This window comes from Balearica regulorum, chromosome 3, assembly GCF_011004875.1.
Source record: "Balearica regulorum gibbericeps isolate bBalReg1 chromosome 3, bBalReg1.pri, whole genome shotgun sequence".
NCBI lineage: Eukaryota > Metazoa > Chordata > Aves > Gruiformes > Gruidae > Balearica > Balearica regulorum.
In genome coordinates this window covers 123,005,850-123,029,185 of record NC_046186.1, presented here as the reverse complement: position 1 = coordinate 123,029,185, position 23,336 = coordinate 123,005,850, and the positions used below count along the sequence as shown (strand labels likewise).

Genomic DNA, 23,336 nt, shown 5'->3' with positions numbered 1-23,336 from the left:
CACAGTCCTGCACACACAACTCCTGCTTCTTTCTCTAGTCAGATGATCTTAGTTACATCTCTCTCATTTTCTCTCTCAGCAGCCCCACCTTTAAACCCCCTCACCAAAAAAAAAAAACAAACCCACAAAACCAAAAAACAAACCAAAAACCAAAACCAAAAAAAGAACAGCAGTCAGGCAGGGGTAACTTGCCAAATCCCAAACTTTCTCTGATGAGTTGTTGCTGAAGACAGGAGTCACCAGCAAAGCAAAGAATAAGCTCCAAGATATCAAATAAAGCTGTCCTATTCCCTTAATCTCTTTCTGAATTTTTCAGTGAAGATGTGGGACATTTCCAAAAAAGCAGGACTTCTTTTATGAAAGGGAAAAGGCTTGTGGCTTTGACGATTTGTTTGTGGTCAGAAGGCAAACTTAGGGACCATTGTTCGTGACTTTTACATGAGCAAAATAGGAAACTGTAAAAGGAAAGTAGAAATAAGAAAGGCTGTGTTGAAGAAGGGGAAAGCACTTTCATCACTGCTAAATATATGTATATTTAACTGTTTGCCTTCCTCTTTGCGAGCAATTAAACTTTTCACTCTGTGAAAGACTGGAAATAGGAAAGATTTTCTGATTGTTTTTACTGTGTCCGTTTTCTGTGTTCCTGTGCAACCTTTATTGGGAAACTTGCTTGTCAGAGACACCAAAAGAAATACTTTGCATTATCCTTTTCCTTTTTATGGGCCTGTCCCAAGATAACCTCTGCAATACTTGATATTGGTTTCTAAAAACAAACTGGCTGGTTGAACGAAGGGGGAGGAATACGTAATGTCAAAATACAGGTGAGAGCAGTGATTTTATTATTGTCTGGTGTACAACAGTGATGCAAAATCTAGCTGTCCAAAATCTGGAATTTGATCACTCTTTTTGGTTCATTGCTGATGCACCCTGATACCTGAAGCTCTAGCAAGGATGCTGCTCAGGTTTTCTTTTTTTCTTTTCCCCCTCCTTTTTTTTCCCCAGGTTTCTTTAATCTGTAATATCGGCAATAATCACTGTGGTATTGTTGCCTAGGCATTCTTGAAGAGTCAGAAGTGGACTGTAATTGAAGAGTTCATTACCAAGATCAGTTGGCTCCTTGATTACAGTGGCAAGGTGAAATATATATCCTCGCCAAAAAGCAACTGCTAAACCTTTAGAGAAGTCACCCACTTTTCACTCTTTTTCATTAGGACCCCGACAAGCTTGTCAGCAAAATTAAAGGTATGTCATTCACATCGTGCATGCATTGCAAAGGACTATAAACCTGCCAACCTCTTTGATGAAATAAAAGGGTTTTATTTATGATTCATGTAGGAATATGAGGTTATTTTTATTCTGTCAGTACACTAATAATCAGACAAGAGCTCAGGAAATGAGAAGGCAAACTGACAGGGAAGGTTCTGATAAAGGGGAACCCTCTAGGGTATTTTGCCCCCTTTGTAATCTCCTTTTTAGTGCGAGGTTATAAGCATGGCATAGCATGATCTTGCAACTAGCTTGGCTCACAGGAACAAAGAGAGTAACTACCTAGCAGGACTTGAGGTATAATTCCTCAAGAAAAAGAAAATTCTTCCACCTGCATTGCTGCAGTGATGTGAACAGGAACATCCAATCTGATCTTCCAAGAGCATAGTGAGTTGTAAAGACACCCTTTTTTTCTACTTGCTTTCCTACTGGGCAGCGTAACCAATCTTAACAACAAAGACAGACACTGTAAACCTTACACAGTGCCATTGCAAATGTATTACGTATTTGTTTTATACTAATTTTTGCAGGACCCAAAGCAGGGCATTTTTCCAAGTGCTCCCACTCTAGCTCAACATGAGATACAGCAGCACAGTAAAGGGTGGATGGGGAAGTAACTCCCTTCACTGTCTCTGGTCAACATTCATGCTAGCAGAGTAGCTAGGTAGCAAGCTACATTTCAAAATGTGCCCTCCCCTAAATGTTTCAAATGTCTTGGCAGTTTGAAGCTGCTTAAGTTCTGTCCCAGCTCGGCAAAGCTTCTGGAAGTGCATTTTGTGCTTCTTGGTGTAAGCTGTCATTCATACCACAAGCACAACCGTGATTACAGAAACACTCCTTGTGAGTAAAAAGGTATCACTATATTAGCTGGCTGGCCTTAAGTACGGTAGTTTGCTGAACAGTGGGGTGCTGGCAGGAAAACACAGACTAGCAAAATATATACAGGATGAAGTGAAACAAAGTTCACTGGAGGAAGGAAAATAATACTAATCCTTCATTCAATAAGCAGTGAGTTAAGTACATTTTGCATGTTGAAGAAATGTAAAAGCAAAGGGAAGAAAGCACACACATAAAGGTGGTGTGCCTGTCTTCCTCTCTAAAGACAACATATAGGGCATTTAGGAATTAATACTACTAGGAGTTATGCCCAAGCTGCTAATATGAAATGCAGCCCCTGGTTTAAGGTTCCACAGAGTTTCAGGGTGTTTGAATTCCCTCTAACCAGAGAATCCTCTTGAAGTGAGGGATGATGCTAACATTTTCATGGGTTGTTTGAATTGTTGAATAGACCTGCAGAGGATTAGAACCAATGTTTGTGATGGGATTAGATTCACTCTTCAATGCTGCGATCTCTGCGATAATTTTCCATATTCAGATTTGTGCCTCACAAAGGTTTGAGAAGTTTGGATTTGGTTACATGAGGCCGGCTCTGCGAAGATGAGTCATGATCCAGGTATCAGAGATGCACCGAACAGATATGGTCTGGTCGTTGGACTTAAAGCTAGTCTCTGTGATTGTTTCAGGATACTCCAGAGCAACACCTTCCAGACTCTTGTTGCGTGTCTTATACCATCCTACTGATGCTAAGATTAGGGGTAATTCATAAGGCATGTGTTCCTTTTAATGGAAAACATAAATCACAGAGGGTCTCAGATAAATATAGACACTGATTGCACTGCTGCCTACAATGTTTACCTGTTCCTTTTCTTAGTTTCACGATGCTTTCTGGGTACTCACTCGCTTTCATTTCCCATGGATAGACATGGAATCAGTCTTTCTTCTTGTTAGTGTGGGGGTTTTCTTTGTTTGTTTGTTTGTTTGTTTTCAAACAGCCACAGCAAAAGAATTTATAACAATTTGAAAGTCTTGATGGCAAAATCTGCTGCCATTAGCAAAGGAGCTTCAGGACAGAGACAGTGCTTAAAAGTATTTTCAGTGCCTTCTTGAAATTTGGGTAGATGTCAGGGGCTGGAAACAGCAGGATCCTGCTGTTTGCAGAACACTTGGTGCTCGTCCTTTCTGAAAAGCTAGCCAACTGGCAAGACTTCACTGGGGTTTTGACTACTGTGTAATGTTGAAAGGACACAGAGTAGCCTCAAGGTGTTGCTGTCCCTTTAAAAACCTCCTTTCTTCTGTTGACTCAGTGATTTACAATAAAGCATAATTTCATTTTTCTCAGCTAATTACAAACTGCTCCCTTCCAAACTCTTGATCTTTTCACACAGCCAAAGGCATTGCTAGCAAATCAGACCCAAGATTTAGGAGGTTGCGATACTGCACCACTATTCCCATAGCAGCCAAGTACTTCTCCTTGTACCTCTCAAGCCTGCCATTGTGCTGGAAAGTAGAGCAGGTAACTACTTCATCAGTCTGAGATTTCATTCTCGTGGAGCATGGAGGTTCATTATACTTACTTTATCAGCAGTAAGGTTTACTGCCGAATCCATGAGAGATATTCATGTGAAACATGAGCAGAGAGAGAGGCATTGCATCTTTTCATTAATAAGCCCTCTTCTGGGATCCGGCATTAGTGAGATTCAGCGGATCATAGAGCACAGGGGTATCATTTTTACATGATTACTCTAAATTCTTAAACCAGAGGCTTAAGAGAGAGGCTTCTCACAAAGGCAGCTGTGGGAATTGTTAAATGATTGGCACAGCACTCACGATGGGCTGAACCACTCTGGGTACCTCCAGTCATGGGGGGTACCAGCAGGCATTTTATTACCCGCCATCGAGGGAAAAGTGGAAAAGAGAGAGTGTATCAGACAGAGGAAGATGTGCTAACCCTGTGAAATATCTCTAGTTCTGTCTCTCCTCCTGAACAGAACTCTTGCCGTAATACTGATGCAGGGCTTCATCACACTGCACAGGCTAAACTATTCTCTTCCCTTACCATATCTTCTTTGTGTCCAGGCTTATTTTTAACCTGTCTGATCCTACCTTCTATAGTATGGCTACTAAAATAATCCCTTTGCAACGTACACCCCCAAATAATTAATTTTTAACTGAGCAGCATTTAATTCCACCAAGCATGACACTTCTGAAACACCGTCTACACGTGAGAAACTTTGGGTGGCTCGGAGGATTGGTACACAACTAGCAAATCTTTGCTAGATTGTGAGGTTGATGACATTAACAACGGAGAAAGGCATCTGTGGATTCTGGAGACTTACATTGTCTTCTTGCTGTCGCTACGTGTTTCTTCTGTGATTTCATGCAATTCCATCCAAAAATATTGCCTTGTGCTCCCTCTGTCCTAGGTCTTCAGTCCTGTCCTGCCAGGCTGTGTGCAAACCAAAATCAGGAAGTTGATGTAGCTGAAAGAAAAACCACTTTTTTTTTTTCTCCCTGAATTAGTTTTCAGATGGCTAAGTTTCTCAATCAGTTCCAACCTACAGATGCACAAATGCTTATCCCAGTGTGAGAAAAGGGACCCCACAGGGACTGAAGGGACTGGACTGCTGCTGTCATTGACAGCCAAAAGTGTTGCCTGAGGTGTGGCTTCCAGTCTCCATTTAGAAAATGGAGATATTAATAATTCTTTACTTCTTGAGTTCTTATGGTAAGGAAAACATTATCAACATTTCCCACATATGTTTGCATTTGTCCGTAGAGCTAGATCACAGAGCAGGCGTTAAATCTATGCAAACTGTGCACAGCTTGGGTAGGTAGATGTGCAAGAAACAAAATGCTCATCTCATCGAGAAGCACTTTCAGTGGGAGATGAACTTAAGAATCAATGTAGTGAGTAAAAAGCATGATGCTGAACTGCAAACCATGATCTGTCTGTGAAGCCTTCAGTGTTCTCTTCTGAATCTATACCTGCCCTAAAGCAGTAGCTCTCGTAGGCAACAACTGCCAGAATCTTCCCAGGTATTGTTAACTCTGAAATACGAAGGTGGCCACAGCTCCATTTACATTTCTTTGGTGAGTGTTAGCAGGAAAATCCTTCCTGAACTCTTTCCCTGACATGTTGAAGTCCAGTTGCAAAAAGCTCCAGCTTCCCAGTCAGCCTGATCCTGATTGCTAATAGCTAGAGATTGTTTTAAGCTCTGAAGTTTAAAAGAAAGAAGAGAGGTGAAGGAGGAGGAAGTGAAGACGACCACCACAACAGACCTATGAAACCTAAGAGCCATATTGGAGATTTCTGAGGTATCCTGCCGTAAACTACATGTAAATCCATGAATTTTCAGGTTTTACTTACAAGTGATTTTAGGCAGAGATGCTCCTTTTTGAGAAGACTTCTTTCAATCTAGCGCTTTCTACAGGTCCAAAAAGAAAAACAAGAACTGAGAAGGCGAGGTCATGCAGGGGGCTGAATAACCCAGATCAAACAGCAAAGAACACCCGATTAGAAGCCAACACATTTCTCTTTTCAGTATCTCTGAAATTGTTTGGCAGACTTAATTAGAAACAGGTGCAAGCTATAATATTTATTGCAACAATGCATCATTTTTGTCTGTTTCCAAGGTCATCGTTCTAGCCAATAGGAAGCCAGCAACCCACAGGGAGTATAACTTAGTCTATATGGGTAAAACGTGAATTACTTAACCCTTTATCTAATGGAACATTGCACAAAGCGCAAAGCTAACAAAATAGAAAATCCTGTGAGAAATCTTTCGTGATAACAGGTTCCAGTGAAGTAAGTGACATCACCAGCTGAGCTAATAGCCAGCCTTAGGTAAAATGGAGTAGGTACAGATAAGGAGTGAGAAAAACACATTTTTTTTTTTTTACTACTTCTCTTTCAAAGGCCTGGGTTTATGTAGAATTTGCTGCAGTAGGAGGCCATGATTGCATGTTATCTAGCGCCTACTGTACAGTTGGGTCTCATGTGCTGTGTTCGGCTAAGCTTCAGCGCTGTATTTCTGTATATATAGGCTGCACCTGTCTCCAGAGGAATCAGGCTGCAGATGCACCTGTGCAGAGGCACCCAGACACTGCCTTCCTGAACTGCCAGTTGAGCGTGCCAGGGGTTTCAAGCCAGAGAAGCCCGAGAGAGACAGTTGTTGATCCTTCTTGCCTTTTAAGACAGCAAATTTAGAGGGACAAGGTCCTTGTGCCTCTCTGCATCTGAGGGTAAGTGTCCCAAACATGGTTTCACCTGGTCCCACAGTGATTCCGTTGGTTAACAGCGACAGCGCCCTTCCTTTCAAAAAAGCCCCATTTTCAAAGCCATTTTCAAATGCCCTCTTGTGAGTTTTTCTCATAATCTTTGCATGGCTTCTCTGTGCTTTTGTGAGCATTTGGGAGTGAGGATCTTCTTTTAAATTCTATTGTATTCCTTTCAAATGTGACAAATATAAATATGGAAACAAAGCAGCATACGTTAGTAATAGAGATGTGTGAAATTGTGGGATTTTTGCCTTTTTGCAAAAGCTGCAAGAAGTTGCCAATATTTCTGCAGACGGAAACTATTTTTCCACCTTCAAATCATCTCGCAGCATAAAATCTGTGGGTATTTGTGTATCTTTGGATAGATGCTAAAGGTAACGAGGAAATACAGACTGTCTCTTGAGAATTTACACACCCTGGGTCCTACTTGTTCTTTTGGCACCCACAACTCCCTGAAAGGCACCTCAGCATCTAGTGATGACCGTTGCCCAGATTAGTAGTCCTATGTCTGCAATTGATTATTAATGTTCTGTGTGATCTCAGGAACCGTTCTTGAAAGACTATCATCTGTCCATTAAATTCAGAGGTAAAATAATCCAAGCACATGATATTGATGGATTTGGGGTTAAATTCTGAGTGAACGTGTAGTAAGAGACAGATCCTGCAGTCGTTTTCAGAGAGCTCAACAGAAGAAAAGATTATGCTTAGAGAGGCCCCCTTCTCCCCCACACCTCAAGCAACATTTCAGCACTAAATTCTTGAGAAGTTCAGACCTAGCTCGAAACTTTGCAGTTCAGCATCCTTGCTAATTTGTTCCCTTTAGTGAATTTAATGTCCCACACTTTTTAACTGAGCATGGCTCATGGCTTGCAAATTCTTTTAGTAGTGGGCTGGTGAGTTTGTACCTCATCCTGTACATCACAGGTTTGCTTAGATAATCTGTTTCTTGAAGTATCTGCAAAATCCCCTCACTGTAATTTTTCCCTCCTCTGTCTCTTCTCCTCCCCAGAAGTACAGGGCTCACACAGGGCTAGCTCTGAACCCGGGAATCTGTCACGTTGTTATAGTCGAGGCTCTTGCCAACATGTCACAGGTGTGCACAATGAGGAGCATAAGGAAAAAAAGGAGATTGTAATTGTCCAAAGCCTGCTAGGATGGCAGCTGCCATCCCGCGGAGCACCTCTGGCGCCAGGGATCCAGTAAAATTAGGGGAGGGCAGAGGAGAACCTCCCCGCACTTGGAAAGATATTTCAAGCTGGTATTTACACAGTCCTTCGGAAGGTGCCCAACGTGAGTAAATGTGTGGGGATGGGAAAGAGCAAGCAAGGCTTCTGTGAGGGAGCTGAGCCACACGTAAAAGTAACAAACGCTCTGGGGACTTCTGGAAATGCACTAAGGACGCTTGGAAAAGGGGATGGTGATTCTGTGAGGCTCTGCTCAGTCGAGGTGTTTTGGTTTGTGTCCTGAGCGCCAAGCCATACTTGAATTGTATTTTACTGGGAATCAGGCAGCTCAAGTTACAGGTGAACGGCCAGGTTAGCTGCTTCAGTCTTGGGTCATTTCTGCATTGTACTTAACTGAATAATACCTTCCCTTCCTTCCTTTCTTCCCCCCCCCCCCCCCATTGATCAAGCTGCTTTTGAGAAAAGTGATACTTTGCATATCTGGCTAAGTGCTGTTAACAGCCTCTGCCTGCGGTTTGTTAAAATTAAAAAAAAAAAGAAAGAGAAAAAAAAGAAGTGTGATCTTGCTGGAGAAGTAATTTGCTTCTCTCCAACCAATGATGGCTTGCACTTTATGCAAATTGGTATCTAGGGACAACAAATCCCATTTAATACATATGCATAGTTCATAAAAAAAACGACGTGAGAGAAAGAGAAAAAAGATAAAGCAACGAGTCAGCAAAAGAACAGGTTCCGAGGAAATTTATTGTCCCAAATTGGACATTTGTAACAGATGATGTGAACAAGTGTTAACTTTGTTTTCAGCAGCTCTTCACGTACATTCACTAGACATCACACAGATTATGTTTTAAGGATCTGAACTGTAATAAAAAAAAGTGTCTGTGGGCTTTGGAGTGTTGTGTTCCATATGGTTGGGGAAGTGCGGAGTTATTGCGACAAGCATCTTGTGAAGCTCATTACGCACGGCGGTGTTAGATGCGAATTGCTGCGCATCGCTATAGGGTACGTACATGACATCCCACAGTCAGCAGATAGCAACTGGAAATGAAAGATATGAAGGCACAGAGTACAGCTTCAGGGAACATGTTAGACAAAACATCTGCTGGTATCAGAAAGCTGCATTATCAGATCATTGTGGCCATGAATTTTTTATAAAGACATTTTTTTTTTAAAGCTGCAACTTTGAAAGTGACATTTTGCGAGAAAGTTTTTGATTGAAGTGTGATGTCAGGAGAAAGGCCAGTCTAGTTTATTATCTGTGTAAGAGCCAATATTGGCAGCCTGAATCAACTCCTTTCTCCAAGCAGTTGAGTTGGCCATTCGCGTACTACAAGTGCCTTTTCCCTTCTGATCTTGACGGCTGATAAAACCTGGGCCCAGATTACAGGTTGCAGCTTTAGTACCAGGCTCCTCAGCAAGGACTTTTCAAAGTTTCGTCCCCGAAGGGCTGCTTAATGACATGGCTGGGGGGCTACTGAACAAAATTCACCTGAAATGCAGGACCCATCTGTGCGGAAGGTGGAACAAAACATGCACAAAGAGCTGTGTGGGACCCGCACAGCCACCAGGTACCTTGTCACCACTGTAATGCAGATGATCGGCCGCTCTGTTAAGGACGGCCACAATTAAAAGGCCGTCACATGTTGCTTCCAAAAGCTTCTCAGGCCCATGGGCTGTACTTTGGGAGCATTGCTGTAAGCTATGGACATCTCAGTGCTTAGAGGGGCCTCCTACCTACTTAACATTCCTGACATTCGTTAAGGGCAGTGAGATGGCATGAAACGTATGTGCATATTGTAACTATTTACATTAAGAGTCAGGCATTTTCCAGTCTCTCGCCTCTCCTGCCCCAGCTATGAATTTTCCTTCACGTCACTTGTATTAGAGGGTAAGGCGATCTCCCCTTCTGCAGCAACAGGTACTAATGAAAAACCCGTCTCTTGTTAATCTGCAGATGGTCTCTCTCTCTCTCTCCAGTCAACTGCCTCAAAACTGTGCATCCAAAATTGAGCAAACTAATTTCCCGTGCCGATTCACAAATGGTTGCCTCAAAGAGAAGACCAAAATTTCCCTGATTTTTTTGGCCGTCTTCCTAAGTCTTCTCCCCATGTGTATGTAAGGGAGGGTGGGAGAATGCAGGGACGTGTCCAAAACCATCATGATTTATGAAAGGATTTGGTTGTCAGCAGCAATTTTTTATGTAATGCCGTTCATTAATGTAATGGGGGCTGCAGAGAAAGCCAGAGGCAATTCGCACTCCGTCACTGATACTTAGGGAACCTGAAAGTAAGCGAAGGATTTTTGCTGGCCTGACCTGTTGCTGAATGAGGCAACTGTCAGGTGAGGGATATAGCTGCTGAGAGCAGCTGCCGAGAGAATCGGCGCTCCCTGAGATGACAGCCCACGTAGGCCACGGCTGTAACATCATTTTCCCAACTGCTGCCTTTGAGTAGCATTTAAAACCAGCAGGCCTGGCATATAGGACATGCAGATCAAGGTTTGGCTGTGTCGCTTACCTAGACAGCAGCTATATCAGGAAGGTAATTTGGTGTCCTCACCATTGTACAAAAATAACCCTGATGGGGTTTTTTGTGATTGCTTGCATGGGATGAGATTTTAGAAAATACTTAAAGATAAATTTAATGAAAACAGAAGCAGACCAAAGCTGAGTAGATTTAAAAAAAAAAAAAAAAAATCCTGTTTCATTAGAGTTTGGAGGTTGGAGGTTTATTATGAACTGAAATTTTGATTTTAAACTTGCTCATATTTGTGCAAAGAAAAAGCCGAATATGGATCTGTGTTTCCCAGGGGGCCTCTCTACCAGACTGGCTCACATCTGTGCACCCAGGCGTGAAGTTCCTAAACCCTGAGTTGTTCTGGTTTTGAAGGGGACAAGGAGGAGATCTGGCCTTATCTGAACACCGGTCATCAAGGACATAGTCATGGTTATGAAAATGTGACTCAGAGGCTGCTACATTTGTAATGTTCTTTAAAAGAGTTCACAGCTCTTTTATCTGAATCTCAGCGTTCTGTATTTGCTGCACACCCACACCTCCGGGGAGCCTGAGAAAGAGCCTCTGCTGGGCTCGGGCACTGCTCAGCTGGGAACTTGCCTGGGCAAGCTCAGGTCTCCAGACGAGACTTTTTCCTCTGAACCAGTGTCCCAGTGTCCGGGTAGGAAACATTGTGCATTTGGAGCTAGGAGGCTGGCAGTACAGCCCCTCAAAATGAGACATCAACCGAATTTCTTCTTAACTGTTGTTGTCGTACGCGACAACCCAACACTGAGCAAAAATGTGTCCTGCGGTCAGTCCTGTCTGTGCAACCGTGTATACAAAGCAAGCGGAAACATTTAACTCCCTCTTTTGGACATGCAGTCAGATACTGTTTTATGTGCAAGCCAATATATCAACATATACTAATTGGTCTGTGCTATTGCAGTAACTATGGTTTTAATTGCAGAGGCTGAAATGTGAAAGTATAGTCCATCCCCTCCCTTATATTCACCTTTGTTTTTAGTTTGGGTTTACACTATGCTTTGAAAGATTTCTTTGGCTATTCTTCAACTTTTCTTTGTCTGTGTGTGCTTTCCCTAGTAGCAAAAATATTTCTGAACAGGCAAGTGTTCAGTGATGGAATAGATATGATTTCTTATAGAAGACGTCTGTATATGTATGTCTATATATATGTGTGCATATATCTATATAAAAAAATTCAGTAATGTATATAAAAATTCTGCCCCATCTACAGATGCCTGTAGTACAGGAAGCTTGTAAAGAGTAGAGACAGTATGTCTAGTCAGCCGAGCAAGCAGAGGGAGCAAAGAGCTGGCAATGCAATGTAGCAAAAGAGCATGGAAGAATATATGGACATGCGGCTAACAAGAAGGGAAGGGAAGTGGCTGGAGGGTAAAGAGATATAATGGGTCCCAAATGTGGCAAGCACATATGCTGCCATACAGCAAATGCAAAGTGCCACCACTAGTGACAAGTGTATTGCACCTCAGGAAAACAGCTGTGCCAAGTGCCCAAATCCACATTCAGCCTCCTGACCCTGTGTCTCCCCGGTCTGATGTGCATTAAACTGGTCAGGTCTGAGAGCCCATCTGAGTATGCGTTGCACAGAAATAATGGCTCAGTAAATCTCTGAAATACTTCTTGCACAGCTACCTGTTTTGCATTTGCAATCTTGCATTTGCGAGATTGTTTTATTTTATTTTATCTCATTTTATTTATTCTGCTGTGCTCGGTATCGCATGAACACTTTCATTATCTGTGTAGATCATCGCATGGTTTAGTGCAGTTCTGTGTTGAAACCCCTCCCACATAACCCTATTATTTGTTAATAATTTTTCTATTTTGAAGAAACACCCTTTGACACCTGAGCTGGATCTCCTGTTCTTAGGCATATATTCAATAAAGTTCCCTGTGAAGAGATTCCCTATAAGTGGTCCTATCTGCTCTGTATATATTTGAATATATAAAATATTAATACATTATTCCAAATGTTTAATCATACCCATTTGACTCTATGAGACTCAGTGTCTGTAGGCTTTCCGTGTTAACTGCCTCTGTGATAGCTATATACTGCTGATTTGTTGTTGATCTTGAGTTTTTAAAGCAAAATAAAACTGAGGTTTGCAGTTTGATTTGAATTAATCAGGTCTGATTAGACAGGAACAGATCAGGCTGTTCTGAAAATCCTTGAATCTCTTTAATACAATTTCATGTGCTATTCAAAAAGAAATAGTTTGTATCTTAAGTATGAGCGCTATTTATTTAACACTAGTTTTTTCAGAGTACTAAATCTTATGGACGAGGGGGATTATGATCAGGTTCAGGGTGTAGGAAAGAAATAGCATTTTGTTTTATGAAAATACGGATATTTTAGAATGGAGTCACCTGGTGGTAGATCTCATAAATGTACATAGGGAGATGCTTCCTAATATTATTAGTTTGTTTTTCTTCTTCACATCGCACTGACTGTCCGTTCAGAAGCTTTGATAGATGGAGTCACAAAAACAAAAGACTGTATTTAGTTTAATAAGCCAATTTAAAGAGAAAGGTTGGAATTATGTATGGCAGAGGACAATTATGCAAACTAAATGATTCTTCAGTTAATAATGAGATCCATGAAAGGCAAAGGAGGAAGGAGCCTCCTCTCAGAAGGCGAAAGCTCACGGTTCCCTGTGCATCGTTGTGTGCGTCCCAGGGTGCATGAGGGCTGCCATGCCGAAGGACAGTACAGGGGCAGAGGACGGCTTCTTCAACCAAAGCCTTTTAGGGGCTCTGCTGATGGCATCTTTTTGGAGGAAAGTCTCCAATGGAAATTTTGCATTCCTTATCAGGTTCACCTCAGACGGTCTCCATCTCGCAGGGCTCTGTTAGGAAGCAGCAAGCGGAGCTGGGCTGCATAAGCGCCTGCCAGGCCCTAAACTGTGAGTATGGTGCCGGAGGGATTTTAATCACAACCCACTCTTTCTCATGCTCTTCCTTTCCTCACTCCCCGGTTTGCAGTCTGGAAAACAGGCCATGGAGAGATACAAGCCTACCTGTAGAGCCATCGGTTTGGCCTTTTTCACTCAGCTTTTATCCTTCTTTTAAATCCCTGACTGTTGCGTTCCAGAGCAACAAGCCATATGTTAAAGATGTTAAAGAGCAAATACTTTGCAGACTGTACCAGCATGCAGAGTCAGAGGGGAAGCGAGCAATAATGTTGGGAGAAGGGGGAAGAAGTGATTATCTGGTAGTGATTATTCGGGAGGGCAATAGTGGGAGGTGCTGTAAGTGACAGGAATTCACTATGGGACGCAAATCACTTAAGGCAAAGCCATTAGGATCAATTTAAAATACCAAAGAGGGAGGCTAAAGTGACAATAGCGTATTTTAATTGAAATCACAAATATCGTTCTGCAAGATATGGTTTAAAAGACCAGGCAGAGTTACTTTATCTGAAGAGAGGAAAAAGTTTTCCTTTTTTATTTTAAAAAAATGCCCTTTTTTTGCAAAGATCAAAATGGAGCAGAATTTGTTTTTTAAAAATTCTTAAATCCCATATATATATATTTCTATTTTAATGTTCTTTTTTCTCTTGATGGGCGTATTATAAATGGAATTAACTACATTACTAATGCTTTTAATCTGATTTTAATAGAGCCCAGGGCTGAAGCATGGAATCAGCATGTGTCCCATTAAAAGAAAAATACAGTTATAGAGACAATAAATAGCATGTCCAGATAAACAGATTTATCAATGTGTTAGTTTTATTTATTGAGCTAAGTAGCCTACGTACAGACATTGAGGGTTTTTTTAGACACTTTTCCAAAGCTGAAGTCCATATGATGGGATTGTTACTGGTTTTGGCAGCAGCAATGTGAACTTGGTAAAAGAGCCTGGCATGGAAAACCACTGAGTTCTGACATATTCCATTTGCTCCTAACTCTTTGATTTCTACTCACAGAATCTGACATATGTTGGGCATTGACCTTGCTCTTTTAAATAAGCTTATTTTGGAAGACCTTTGCAGAATGCTGTCTGTTTGGCCTCGATGTAAGCTGTTAGGGAAATTTAGTACAAACACAGAAGTTGTATGTTTTGAATGCCAGAGATGTTAAGCTGAAGAGCAGTTGGTAAGATCTATACTTCTGACTGTTTTCTGTGCTCTTAACAAGGAAGTGTCCTTAAAGAAAAGAAAAAAATTCTCCTGCATTTATATGAGGATTTTTATTTATTTATTTTTAGCAGGAAGTTCAGGACCAGACTTCTCTTTCAGTCTGAAATATTCTGATTGGGCTCTCAGGCACTCAGCAGAGCAAAAGCAAACATTTTGAAAAGTAAGTGACTGTTTGGGATGTACGCAGGTCAGAAACCTCAGAGAGTCAGTGTCTTGGTATATTGTAGAATCAGCCCCCCCAAATGTCTCTCGATACAGGTACGCAAATATGGGAGTAACTTCTCCAAGGCTTGACCTCTTCCTTATGGAACACCACACCTGACTCAGTGCATTTCAAGAAGAGCCGTAACCTTGAGTGTGGAGATTTGCTTTCCATTTGTCATAGGGGAACGGCTTGTGCGAAAGTTCACACTGAAAGCGCTGCAATCTTGCAAATGCTAGCGTGTATCGCCATGCAATAAAAACAAATGACCGGGTCCCAATATGGCAAATTAGAGTGAGGGAATGAAAGGGCCTTTATGAGAAGGGTAGAAAAAAATGTCCTTCATGAAGCCTGTATCTACTGAAGTCGATAGAAAGCTCCTGTCAACTCCAGTAACAGCAAAAGGAGAAAGAAACTTGAAAGTGCATTTGGGATATGTGTTTGGTGTTCTTCTATTGCTAGTAGACAAATTCCTGTACCCTCTACTTGGGCTTTGAGGTTTGGAGCCTGGAAATTCAATCAGCTGGAGAACGTGTCCCTGGAAAGGGTTGCTGAGTTTAGCCATATCTGAGTAAGTGGCAATAAAATTCTACACATAGGAAAACAGGTATCAAATTGCCAAAATAAATGTAAATTTGAATTCAGGGTCATATGTAGCTCTTCAGGACAAAACCTGGCTCCATATGCGGCAAGGAGAGGCATCTGAGCTCTGCCAGAACATTAATAATCATCTTCTGTGGCCCATGGACGGCTCTGCACACTGGCTTCCACTCAAAGGGTTTGGCTTAGTTGGCTTCACAAACACACAGGAAGGGCATGCAGACCTGTCTTTGTTGACACTGGGTTAAGAGGCTGTGAGCATTTGACGTGGAACATTTCCTTGGCTAAAGGAGTTAGGAGTAGAGGTTTTTTACCTCTCTCTGCAAACTGGTGTCCCCAATTCGGTGGCAGCACAGGGGAGCCCTCCTGTTACTATGAATAACTCACCTCCACCAAGTATGTGGGATTTGTAGTCTGACCCATAAAGTTTTTTGGGGAAATATGTGAGCGTCATGCCATCATTGCCAGTGTCGGTGGCTGCTCTATGTAGGATCAGTTGGACCTGTGCCATCAGTCAGCGGGAAGGATGGCAGAGCTGCTGCCATCTCCTGTAAACGGGGTCTGCCCAAAATTCCCTTAACCGTCACTCACAAGCTCTTTTTTTTCAGGGAAATGGCTTTTATTTGTTGTGAATTCTTCATACAGAAAAGCTTCTTACAAAAACTAAATAATGTAACATATTCTGGGTTCTGGGCAGATAAAAATTGAAACGGCTGTGGTGGTTGTGCAAGTGGAATGATAGTGACAAGCACCACATGAAGTCCCCGAAGATGGTGTCAGGGGACTCGATCCCCCATAAAATGATGAAAGGCTCTGATGTAATGGTGTTTTGTGAAACAATTTGAGCATAAATGCCACATTCTTCCCTGTTAACAACTGACTTCCATTGTACTGGGATTTTTTATTTTTTAATATGTATTTTGAGCACACTGAGAACAAGAATTTCCATTGTGATAGTGCTGCAGGAAGATTTAAAAGTTGTGGTGGACTAAGAATTGCAATGCAAATCACACTTACACACAACCTCCTGCTGAGGCCCAAATTTTTATAGATCAGGTCTGCAGCCCTCATGAAGAATCAGTGATCTGCCTTTCCTGGGATTCACAAATTAGTTGCGGTCTAAGGTATCATTTCCTACCATATAATTATAACTTACCAGATGAAAGTTTGTCACTGAAGACGGTCCCCTGATCTTCCATTATTTTTCCAGCTGCAGTGCCACTGAGGATCCTTCCACAGACAATGCAAACACACACATCACAGCTCCCCACTCTGCAACATGCTTTTGCTGGCTATAAACATACTGTATATATTGATCCTCTCCCCTTTGCTTTTTTTTCCTCCCCCAGCATGCAGGTGGTAAAACACTGGCTGCCATGAACTTCATGTTTAAAAAAAAAAAAAAAAAAAAAGAAGGAAGAAAAAGCTGTGGTTTGGAGACTGCTAGAGCTGCTGGATAGCAAACTGCAAGCTTGTAACGTTGTGGCTGCTGAAATCGCTGCAAGGATAATAGGGCATACATGCATTTGTGGATAATTCTGTTTGCTAATTGCTCATGAAATTTCAGGTAAGGAACATCCAATTCAATTTGTTATAATAGGTAATGGCCTGGGTTTTGTTTTTCAGGGTGGGTTTTTTTATTATTATTTTTATTGCTGTTATTACAAATACATGGCGCTCTGTGATCAGAACACTTTACAGAAAGGCTGGGGCCATGCTACATGGCAGCACGGGAAGTTTTTAGCCTTGTACAGCACATACCTCCCTGCCATGCTATAGCCCAGGGCAGGACGTGTTCCTGGCTGCAAGAGGACAGGATCCTCTGAACCGAAAAGTTAGAGGGGATGGATCCTGCTCTCTTCTTCTAGAAATGGGATGCAAACTCACTGTTATAGGGCACTGAATCTATCTGAATGATAGCAACGCTCAGTTCTTAACAGTTTTGACCTAGTATCTTAAACATAAAGAGATAGCTTTGCATCTCAATGCCCTGAACGGCTGAAGCCCCCCAGGAGCCATTCTGGTAACCCCTTTCCCTTCCAGCTCCTTAGAGGTTCTTGACTATGCAAAAATATGCTGAAAATTATCACCAACAGTGATCGTAAGCTCAGAGCTGAGTCCTCCGATCTGCATCTGCTTGCCATCCTGCAACTTCAACTAGTTCTACTGCTTATTACTAATTAGCTACCAGCTAATACTAATAGCTACCACTGCTTCAGCATTTAAGAGTTACATACACATTAATGAGAATGAGCATTTGTTGACAGCCATGGTGGGAGTTGCCTGTCTATAGCATTTCAGGGGTCCCCATTGCTGTAATGTTTGATTGCCTCCTTCAGTAATTGTAATTGACACTGAGCAAGTTTTTCATAGGTCTCGTTTGGCTGTGCAGAGCCGAAAGACATGTTGAGCTCTGTCTGTGGTGAGGAGAGAAGAGGGCAGTAATAATGTATTTCCCAATGACAGCCCCTTCTTCTCTCCATCCCCCTCACACGGGAGTCACGCAGTGCAAAGGGACGGAGTCGGCGGCTCTGCTGCCACACGGGAAGGTGGCTGCAGGGTTGCACCAGGACGGTGGCTGAAGGCTGCCCTTGCTCAGGACAGACTCTCGATTCACCCTCCCAGCAGAGCACTGGCCAGGCTGCTCAAAACATCACTTTTCCATGCTTCATTGTCCTACATGAAATGCTCTTTCGCTACTTTTTTAATATGTGGAGAACAATTTAGTAATTTTTAAGTTAAAGTCAATTGCCTTCTTCGTTTGGGAATATGAAGGTAGTTAAAATGCTACAGAAATTCAGCACACCAGCAGTAAATAACTCTAGTGGGCCTTTCAGTGCCTATTTAAAAAAGGGTGCATAATCAGAATTAAAGCAGTGGGTTTAAAAAGCAGGGAGAAATATAGGCCCCTTGTAACTCTTGAAGGGAATATGAGTACATGGCTGGTGCTTCTTTAGGAATACCAATTGCCTGTTTGGAAAAAAGAGGTGCTGGGGAATGCCCGGGCCTCCCTGGTCAGCTTCCTGAACGCTCTCTGCAGAGAGGCACGTGTTACACATCCAGCCTGCGGGCTCTGGCTCAGCTTTGCGCTGGAAAGTGAGCTTTTTCCATTTGCTACCGTGGAAAGGAAGCTGCTTTCACCCTTACCCTCAAGAAGATGAGCTATAGGAATATACAAGGGGCTTTTTTTTATAGTTAGGGGGCCAGAAGGGGAAGCAGTGGTCATAAGCAGAGATTGGAAGTTGGCTTGTTAAGTAAATCTCAGGCTGTAGCTGGTTTTAATTTATTTTTTGTTTTATGTGCAGGGGACTAGGCCTTGCAGGCCTGGCTAATATCAAAGCCTGGGGTTTTGTAGATTTTTAATCAAGGTCCACTTTGGGGGGTTCTGCTTTCGGTAGTTGTGCATGTGTAGGGGGGTTTTGGTGTGTTTTTCTTTTTTTTTCTTGTAGCAGTGTCTGGATTTCTTTAGTTAAACTTTTCCATTCTTCAGACTTGAGCCAAGTGAGTGATTTCAAATTACCCAGCACTTTCCAGAGAGGGCTTTTTTGTTGTTTGGTTTTTGGGTTTGGGAATTTTATTTTATTTTTTCTGAAGCGAACTTGCAGTCCAGCTTCTCTGAAAGTCAGAGATGACATCTGCAATCCTACCCCATTGCCTCTCACTAATTTGGCATTCTTAGCACTATCTAAATAGTTTATTGTTCATCAAATCTGTATGAAAGGAATTTTATATAATTTTTTGTTTGTTTGTTTTGTCCCTCTGCTGGCAGAAAAAGTAAATCCCGAAGTATTTCAGCAGGTGCTATTAATATGCAAATAATGGCGAGTACACTAGGTCTAATAGACCTCCCAACTACATGGGAGGTGTCGCTGTTGGAGCAAATTAGCTTTCCGTAATTTGCATGCTTTTCACAGCCTCCTGGGATTATATTTTAGATCAGAGACAATAAAAGCATATGCTGTTAGTTTAAAATGTAACTAATTTTAGACTTTGAAACCATTTTAACCTAACTTCTTAGTGGTGTTAAACTGTTATTTGCAAAGAAACTTTTTACACAGCTTGTAATTTTCATGGCCTTTCTCTTCCCCCATTAACAGTTCCATCTCTCTTTTCAGGATGAAAGCAAAGAAGGGAATCTTCCAGGTGGCTGCGTCCTGAAAACCAGGTATTGCTCACAAAACAGGCCCAGATTGTCCTAGCTTGGTTCTGAGTCTGCATTCAGGCCCTGATGGGGTCTAAGATTGGGCTTTTTATGTCAAACATCTTCTGTCTCCTTTGGCATCTCCATGAGATGTAAATCCATCCAAAAAGAACTCTGTGGCCCCTTGCTGACCACTCACACAGCGAGGGAGCTGCTTGTAGCATCGCACAATCTTCTTTGCTAACTCACCAAAGCAAAGAGACGCTGAGCCGACGTGGCACAGATGCGCAGTGCGCTTCCGTAGCCCACACCTAGAGAGAGAGTCTATTCGAAAAGTCTCTTTGAAACAAATGGAGAAAAAAGCAAGGATTTCAGTGCGGGTTCAGTCTGTAGAGTCAAACGTTAGTGAACTGTACTGGCACAGTATCAATGGCACTTTCCAAATTGATATTGACAGCAAAAATCATGCTCTTGACATCTGTGGTTTGTGACAACTTGAATGATGGGGCATCAGCTGTTGTGCCTGAGAATTTGTGTCTTTATTTAGGTGCGGCAGTGATGGCTTCCTATCCGCACTACTCGAAGGGGCTTGGCCAGGTAGGTGCATACAGGGCAGCCACTTGAAATCTGCCCCTTATCCCCAATGCCTGCTTCTGCCCCTCTGTCCTTGGGTATTTGTTGTGCTGGTGGGAGGTGGTTCTCCTGGCTTGCAGAACCATCCCGACTTTGGCTGCCCCAATTCCTCCTGCTTTGAGGGACTGCAGCAAGATGCTCGTTAGAGAAACGGCAGGTTTAGCTGATGCAGATATGCTTCAGCAGCAAACTGTAGTGGTGTCAGCTAGGGAGTCTGTGAAAGGTAGAGGCACAGTTATTTTATTTTGTCTTTCTGCCAGTTGTCCCGTTGCCCGGAGTATGTGATTCGTGAGCTTCCTTTGGCACAGTTGCTCCGTTGCTCATATATCTCTGTGCAGTGTTTCCAGGTCACTTGGTCTGCGGGCTGGTGGCCATCTTTTATTTCAGGGGAGAGAGAGTTCAGGGGTAGGATCAGATGTGTGGAGGAGATGGCAGCCAGGTGGAGATCAAGTTAGCGTTGTCAAATTTATTTCTAGCATGGGAAGGGTGAGTGTTAGCAAGAGAGAGTAAGGCTGAAAGTTGTCCTTTGAGACAAGGCCAGGGCAGAAACTCTTGGGAGGCAACTTTGGCCACACAGCAATGTGTGGTAAGAGTCTTCGGAATTCTTGGGGCCACAACCTTGCCATCAATGTTTTCATAAGTATATTTCGTACACACGATATATGGAAATACTTTATTTCCCAATTTTAAAAAAAAAAAAAAAGGCAGGGCTTCATTGGTGGTTGACTTAATAGTAGTGTGAGTGTGACCAATGCACTGAACCCTGTGAAAGGGAAATCCCTTCCCAGCGTGAACCCACTGGAGCTAGTGGAATTGCAGCTGATTGTCGTGAAGATAGAGAATTAAACTATCGAGTTCATTCCCACTCCCAAAGGTAGCCACACCACTAAACTGTCCGTGACACAATTATTTTCATTGTCAACAATAGGATTGAGAGATGAAATGAGTGCTCTTTAAATGCCGCTTCTACCACACCAACTGGATTTGCTCTGGCGTGTGACACTGCTACGTCCCACGTGCTGTCCCTGGTGCCCCGTAGGTCTTTCTGCCAGGGCGATTGAGCCTAGAGTCTTTACTGCGCAAACCTGAAGAAGATTAAGTTTGAAAATAACCATTCCTGAGGCTGTAAGTAAAGCAATGGGAAGGGAAAAAAGTGCTGGAGATGACTTGTGATAATATTATTGAAAATGCTGGGTGCTTTTTTTTTCTCTCATCTCACCCTAAACGTTTTCTAGCATTAATACCAGTGACCTCTCACTTCTGCTGCTTTTCTTTAATGGGATGTGGCTTGCCTATTATAAACCTATGCATTGGAGCTGGAAACAGTTGCTTTATTTAATAAAAAAAAAAAAGAAAAAAGGGCTCTGATTACTCAGGTGTCGATACAAAAAAATGAGATGTTGTGCCAGATGGCTGCATTTGTGAAGCAGAGTGTAGTCAGAAGGAAAGTGGAAGGAGAGAAGGCAACTGTACATCAGAAGTGTGAAAACATGATCAAAATACCTTCAGCCTTGTTTCACCAACACTGGATTAGGAGGCAACTGTGGTGAGATGCAAGCAAAGAAAAGCATGAGGGGATACTGTTTGGAAAACAAAATGCCTTTCAATGATGAACTGCTTGACTTCCTCCAGTAAAAGCTTGGAAGTTTACAAAAATCAAGAGACTTTGTTATTAAATGGAAGGACTGTGAACCAGTAAGCCTCAGAGCACTGTATCTAGTGTCACTGCAAAATGTGACGTGTGATAGAGTAAAATATTGATAGCAGGCTGTGTCACGGGCTTAGTTAGCATTATAGCAGGATATGCTGCTGCCAATCATCGGTAAGTAACCGCTCTCTCCAGTGACACAGCCAGTCAACAGCTCCGTGCCATGGCTGCAGATGTCCAGGAAGAGTTTTCCGGTAATGTGCGGTGCGGGAGAGGCGTTAGATCTTACATCAGGCATAGTCACGTAGTTTGCTCATTGCTCTGCCTGTGCCCACACAAGCGATATCCAGGAGCCCGTGTATGGGTGGTCTGGATTAGTGTCTACCCTCAGAGTTAAAAGTGGTGGACTTGTAATAACGACACTGGCTGGTTTGTACCTCAGACTGTTTGGACCCGTTGCTCAGCTCGTTGAGAAGCTTTAGTCAACCTGTGATGCCAGGGCAAAGTACTCGCTGAGCCTGGAAAAGCCGAGAACTTGGCAGGCCCGCGGGCAGTGCTTCTTTACCCTTTTATATCCAGAAATGGATCCTGGGTACTTTCAGCCTTGCTTCAATGCTGCAACTTTTGGCTGTCACATGGGGAAAAGTTTTGAATAATTTGTTTGATCTGAGATCAGAAATCTGAATTTTATTTTTTTTTCCATGCTTAAGCTGGCTCTGCTCAAACTCCTCCTCTGCGGTCTCTCAGGAGAAAAGGAGAACACTGATGTGGGCACAGAGGAGGTCAGTCTGAAAGCTTGGCCTCTGGTTCCCTCGCTTACATCTTGGTTTACAAACTTTGTGGTGCTTGTGTTTCGTCATGAGAGTCTGAGATCTCACTGTTCTTAGATCGCAGTTCGATTAGAACATTGCAAGGAAAATCTGTGTTAATTTTCACCAAAACCATTTCCAGATACAGCTTTCTCAGCCCCAGTCCCCAAAACGACTTCACTTTTTTTGCAGGTACTTTCTAGCAACGAACTTCATCCGCATATTTTGAAGGTAGGTCACGTTAATAACAGTAGATATAGAGAATGTGGCAGGAACGTGTATCTTCCTCTGATTCTTCTTCTGTTACTACTAAAGGTTGAATGTGAAAGTTTCATTCTTTTATTTTTATAAAATCTGAATTTCTTTAATAACTTTGGATCAAAAGTTTATTCTCCGCTCCAGGAAGATGGTTTTTTGGGTGTTTTTTTTACAAACTGCATTGTCTTATTTGGGGAATATGTTCACAATTGAGAAAGAATCGCCTTTATTAACAAATCAAAAGCTTATGCTGTCAAAACTGAAATCGTTCTACCTTTTTATGTGCAAATTAAAGCTTCTGTCAAACCTTCAGCCATGGTGGATTTAATTTGTGGAAATATAAAAATATCTGGCTTAATATTAAAATATTCAACATGGGGAAGGAAATATTTTTCAGTGATGCATTGCATTCAAGATTCTCACAAAATCAGATTTGAAAGAAATAAAGTGGTCTTTTCACAGAATTTATTTTTCCCTACTTTTGCCAAAGTTCGCTGCAGTTCACTTAAAAGTGTCTCTAAGTTATACAGGTGTTTGAGTATCTTGTTGGATCACGGCCTTTGGAAGTGACCCAAGCTAAACGTAAGTGTATCCAGGGCATGGAAGCTACATCCCCTGTATTTTTCCTTATAAAACGGTCACGAGATTTTTTTTTAATTAGTGGCAAAGGTACTGAGAAACTTTTTACTCTAGATTCAGTAAAATGTAAAAGGCAACTATTGGTTTCATGGTGATAACTTATGCTTTGCAAGGTCTTTGCAGAGAGGCTAAAATTCTGATTATCTAAAGTTGGGCACCAGGTCTG

At 42.2% G+C, this 23,336-nt stretch overlaps 1 long non-coding RNA gene across 3 annotated transcripts in view; it reads left to right on the top strand.

Moving 5' to 3' along the window:
• LOC142601188 (uncharacterized) overlaps window positions 1-23,336 on the top strand; it is a 505,408-nt gene that overhangs the window by 467,582 nt on the left and 14,490 nt on the right. For 2 of the 3 annotated variants that reach the window (XR_012834820.1, XR_012834819.1), the window contains 4 exons: window positions 16,392-16,609; window positions 19,158-19,207; window positions 19,731-19,780; window positions 22,175-22,246. This is a non-coding gene — a long non-coding RNA (uncharacterized LOC142601188). Of the gene's footprint in view, window positions 1-1,053; window positions 1,243-12,915; window positions 13,006-16,391; window positions 16,610-19,157; window positions 19,208-19,730; window positions 19,781-22,174; window positions 22,247-23,336 lie in introns of all 3 variants that reach the window. The other variant, XR_012834818.1, reaches the window with a different exon arrangement.